This window comes from Triticum aestivum, chromosome 6A (genome assembly GCF_018294505.1).
Source record: "Triticum aestivum cultivar Chinese Spring chromosome 6A, IWGSC CS RefSeq v2.1, whole genome shotgun sequence".
Taxonomy (NCBI): domain Eukaryota; kingdom Viridiplantae; phylum Streptophyta; class Magnoliopsida; order Poales; family Poaceae; genus Triticum; species Triticum aestivum.
In genome coordinates, this window is record NC_057809.1 from 424,133,799 (window position 1) to 424,139,798 (window position 6,000).

Consider the following 6,000-nt stretch of genomic DNA (forward strand, 5'->3'; position numbering starts at 1 on the left):
CTGTATAAGAACAGATCTCATTTCCCTTGTTTTGGAAACCCTCTGCGAGTATATGAACTTCTCTGTACTGTTTTTAGGTCTAGAAATATTTTCTTTCCCAGAACATCGTTTGATCCAAAATAATGATTGCAACTTGTGAAACATGTTTGTTCCACACTTAGCCAAAAAACTGCATCTGTTGACTCTGTTTTAGCCATAGTAGTTCGTGTAACCGGCTTAAGATAATTCCGGTTGTCAGCACCGCTTGCCTCTGGCGACTTAAAAAAACCTTAATCGTCTTTAATACCTGCAGCTGTTAAACATTATCACATAGTTACCTGTATATCATTAGGCCCCTTCTTAAGCCGCCATCTTAAATAACCCAATAATGTTTATTTTCCGGGTTATAATTGTAGCGACCCGACCTCAGACGGTCAAGCCTCTGTGTTACTGTGCCATCCCTGGATCAGTATGCTGGCACACACAGTACATCAATGTATATATCAAAGTGCAATCACATGTATAAATAACGTAAAATGATATATACCTCATAATACTCAGCGGAAACAATCAAACGGGTGTGGAGTCCCATCAACGCCATCGGCAGGTTGAGTGTAGACCGTAACCCTGTATCGTAATTCTTACTCGTCGAGGAAAAATCTGCAACATGATACGTTGCAGCCGTGTAGGTCAGTACATTGAATGTACCGGCAAGATCACAACAAAAAGAACAGATGATAAAACTATACTATATGCATTATGGCTTTGTGGCTCTGTATCTGAATTTTGTTTGCGTAAAAGCTGGTTTTATTTTACCTACATCAAAGGCAAAAGTGAAGTCTGTACTATGGAGTTTTCTATCATGACATGGTTCCGCCAACCGATGTCTCATAGCCCAAAATCATCATAAGTTGCCCACAATTAAGTTATCAGTCCGGTGTTGAGAGTTCTGAGATAGATCCAAGTCCAGAGGCTCAAATTGTCCGTAACCGGGGACACGGCTAATCGATTAGGTTTAAACCCTCTGCAGAGGTTTGTACACTTTACCCGCAAGATTCGATCCCTCTCTTTACGTTCTCGCACTTCAGGGTGTTTGAGAACAAGATGACCGAAACATGGTCTTCCGAAGAGTTCCTCTGACCACTGTCCGGTGCTCATCCAATCCTACCGTAGTTCTACATCTGCTAGCACCGTCCCAGCCAGAGTCACAACTAAGGTCAACCAAGCCAGAGCCCATAGTGACTTGCGGTTGCACAGGTAAGCTTCCGGGCATGAAGTATTCTTCCGTCTCTTTGAGTCTGGGTGAAGCTTTCCGCAAGATGTCATGGCGCTTCTCCATGCATCCCGGCCAACCACTGGTTTCTCCAGGGTGCCCGTCAACCGTCCTTCACCCAGTAGTGTGTATTGAATTCTTGTCTCGAGTCTTGAAGTCTTAAGGCCTTGAAAATGCAGTCCTTGCAGATGCCATCATGGAGTTGTCGTCATTGACGTAGAGTCCTCCTTCTTCACACCACTCTCGAGCACTCATACCAAACCCCGTCTACTATAGCGTAGCATTAAAATAAATAATATCCCGGGCTTGGTAACAGGGTGATGGGTTCCTACCTCATGCATACTAATCAACTACAAGAATTCAATATCACTACTGGAGGGATTGTTGCGAAGATGACACTAAATGCAATAAAACATAGGTATGAAAGCATGGTCAAAGTGAACTTGCCTGGTAATACTTGATGAAGATAACAACGCTGTCAGAAAATGACTTGGTAGAACTAATCGTCACTCCGTTTAAAATCTATATAGTCAAACATAGCATTCACATAAGCAAACATCCTAGCAAACAATTTTAGCACTCGAAATAAAAATCAAAACAGCAAGGAAAATCGATAATAAAACTCAAACAAAAATCAAAAGAAACTTCAAATAAAACTACAAAGAAAAACTACTAACGAAGATCTATGACTTTGCTACAAACATCTAATATAGTTTTGCCGTAAGTAAAAATTTAACAACAATTAAAATACTAAACTAATAAATTAACAGAAAATAAAATGTAAAATAACTAATTTAACAGAAAGTATTTTCAATTGGGAGTTAAAACAGTAGAGAAATCCATTGCAAGTTATTAGCGAACTTGAATTGATTTCACGATAACAAAATAAATATAAATATAAAAACTTGTTGAACACCTACTGTTTAACTAATAGAAACCAAACATAAACTTTCTGAAATATAAAATAAAATAATTTAAAAACAACTATAGAAAGGAAGTAGCTATAATTCGAATAGAACTAAAACAGAATTTGTTTTACATGAAATAATAAGCTAAAAATACTCAAACAATTTTGAAGTTTTTACCACTGGTAAAATATGATCACTAGTGATCAGTAGAAAAAAGAATCAAATAAAAATCTATTTTTAAACTCCCGGAATAAGCAAAACAAGCTTTAATTCAAATCTGATCTAACTCAATTTTTATAAATCCAAACATAGACAAATTATATATTTTTGGAAACTACAAGAAAATTGTGTTCTAACGCAAAAAGAATCAGCATCATTGGACTTCTAGATCAAAAGTTATAAGCTAAACAAGAACGGAACTAATTCTGTTACGGAAATAAATCTGAAAACGAAAACGGAGTTACCTGTACGTGAGGTAGAGATGGCAGGAAGGTGACGGCGATGTGGAGGGCTGCTCCGGCGAGGGGGCGAGGTCGCCGGCAAGGGTGGGGGTGGCGGAGGAGGGGGTCGGCGCATGGGGAGGTGGCGCTGGGCGATGGGGAGGTTCCAGGAGAGCTCCTGGTGAGCGTTTCTAGGCAGGAAAAGGAGGACGGTGGCGAGGAGGCTACGGGCAGGGAGGGGGCGTGCTGATGGGAAAAATGGAATGAGGAGAGGGAGGGGGTTTTATAGGCGGTCTCGGGAGGCGCTGGGATGGAAAGACGAGGGAGATCGGGAAGGTGGAGTTTCCTGTCTCCATGGATATGGAAAGTTTCTGTAACGTGAGAGGAAACAGAGGAAGGAGATGATCTCTTGTTGGGCTAGAATAGGAAAGTGCTTAATGGGCCAGGTTTTTCCTAATAAAAACGATTCCATTCCTATTTTTAAAATTAGGAAACTAAAACAATAAAAAGGGGAATCAAATCAATTCGGAATAAAGAGTTTTTATATACTAAAATTATCAGAAAAATAAAATGTAGATGATGAGCATTATTCCACGGCCAAAATAAAAACTTAAAAAAAAGTTTTTCAGAAAATCCCTAAAGGCTTTATTTCTTTTTGCAAATAATTTTTAAATAAAAACTTTGGTTTTTCTTGGCTCAAATATTTTCAAAAATGCCCCTGATTTTGGAGGGTCATTTTCCTCCGCTCTTTCTTGCTTGCAAGAATTTATTTTTCGGGGTATTTCTCGGGGAAGAAAAATAGAGAAGCAAGTGCAAATATTTGAAAGAATTAAATTGCAAAACTCCGTTCAAATTCTTTATAGTTGAAGAAGTCATGTCATCTTCTCTCATTGACTTTAATAGGATGAATTTGAATTTACCGGAGAAGGGGAAAGTCATTTTATTCCCTCTCATTCAAAAGTTTTTGAAAAGGTTCAAATTTCACTCAAGTTTAATTCACTCAAGCAAACAAACAAACAATTCAATTAATTATATTAACATTCCAAAATTTGGGATGTTACAAACCTACCACACTTAAAATGAATCTCGTCCTCGAGATTCGAAGAGGCTAGCAAGGAAAAGGTTAGGGGTTGGGGTCTTCTAGCAAATGTCTTGGTCAGAAAGGTCAGGGGTGCTACCACACTTAAAAACAAGGTCATGGTTCCAATAAACTCAGATATTTCCTCTGGAGTGTTGACAATGTATGTCTCTTCACATATCCTACAATAGCTCCTTCACCAAAGCTCTTCTGTCAGAAGCATAGAGTTTTCCTCAGAATCTTGGGTCGGTTCGTCAAAGTTGTGGTTCGTCCGAGACTGGATCTTCTTAGCTGATAGGTCCGTGTCCATTCTAGTCAACTATCGAAATACTCATGGTGGTCTACAATTTATGGTTTCTACTGCAGAAAACGGGTCTGGGTTGAACCTCACCGTATAACCTACGATTGGCAACGGTTGCCTGTAAAGGGGTTCCATCGTCCTACCATTCTATGGTTTCATGGCTTATCGCGTCGACACCCTTCAAAGGTTTTTGAGGCTCTCTGATTTTCCATCAACATATGATAGTTCCTGATAGAAGTCTTCGGTATGGGGGCCAATCCATCCCGTACTTGAATCAGTACCACATACGTAAACAGTGAATCACGTATTCTAACACTTGGGCATACTCACAAGCATTGCAGAATTTCTCTTGTTCTCGAACTAGGTTCGAGTAAATCCATGGTTTCTGCAAGCCAAACAAAACATCTATCGTCACTTCACCACTCTCAGGTTTTTGCGTAACCTCCTACGAAACATATGCTGATTGGATTACTGATTCTTCCAAATTGATTCCTTTATCAAGGTTACATCTGTTCCTTTCCAAAATCCTGGGCCTGTGGGTTATGGCCCACTTCAACACTAGTGCAGCTTTAACTCATCCTTGGAGTAACTCTCATGTTACACCTCCTTTAATTCCAGTAGTACTCTGTTTCTTCATACCATCATATCAAAAGCAAAACTCCAACTTATTTTGTCCAGCTTCCTTCTATGGACCGTCATGAATAACACATTTCTTTCTTCATTGATCCTGTGGCTTTACGGAGTACTACGGCACCAAAGACAAATGCACTAGTTTATCCATAAATCTCATTTTTCATATCAATCCTTTAGTACATCCTTAACCATTTTTCGTGAATCCAAATTCCAAAAGTTTATTACAAATGTCGCCACCCACATGGTTCGGTATGGTCAGACATTACTTCTAACTTTATTTATTTATCTTTCTCGAGGATTCTTCAGTCCCACTGGAATTGTGCGACATGCGCCTTGAAATCTTCAATCTTCTGTTTCATCGTGGTGGCCTTGAGCTTGACCTCCATCATCTCTGCATGCACTTCGCTTAGGTATTCCTGAGTATAACGAAGTCTTGCTTCAAGTATTTCTCCGATCTGGCGTATGGCTTCCATGGCTGCTTCACGAACAGCATCGAAGAAAGTTGCTTGTGGCACACGTGAAATGAAAAAGTACTGCCCCATCATCTTTGGGCAAACTCCTTTCAAATGGTGGAGGTGTACCTCCACATACCAAAGTTCCACTCCCTTTTGCATGAAAGGGTAGCCTTTGTAGATTGCATCTCCTTCAAGGTGAATATGCTTCATCATGTCCTTCAGGATCTTCGGGTAATCATGATCACTTGTCAGGGTCATGATTGTTTCCGGACCTTTAAGGAAAGACTCATAAAGGGTCGTCATCTGCAGTTGTGAAACAGAAATGATGCTCAGAATAAGGTACTTATCCCCTGGGGCATACATTCATATCATCCAAACAGAACTTCAAACTCAATTTCCAATTTCCTGTTTATGCATCACAACTCATCTTCTTCCATGTTCATCAAGAATATTAATTTCCAAGATAAGATAGAATATGACAACTCCTTAAAGCTTTTCAGCATGTGACATTACAACTTTATTGAGTCATGAACTATTACAATCTCAGAGTAATCTATTACATAACTCAACTCATTGAGCTCATGAAAATGAAATTGCTTTCTACTACTCTTATTATCCATATCAAAATTCCAGCTACTCAACTCCAGCTTTCATCTTGTCGGGACTTTTAATAGCATAATGTCCTGCCTCCTTGCAGCGAAAACAAATGACTTCTGACATGTCTCGGGGCTTCTTTGTGATTATGCGTGCTCCTTGGATTCTTGGCTTCTTTTCTGGACATTTACTAGCGTAATGACCTAAATCCTTGCACCTGTAACAGGTGATATGACTCAAGTCCTTCTCTGCAAAAATTGTGTTGTTCTCGGGTTGCCTTCTTTTTCTCTTCCTGGATTTCTCTGTAATGATCAGAGTTTCTATTTCCCGAGGATCAAA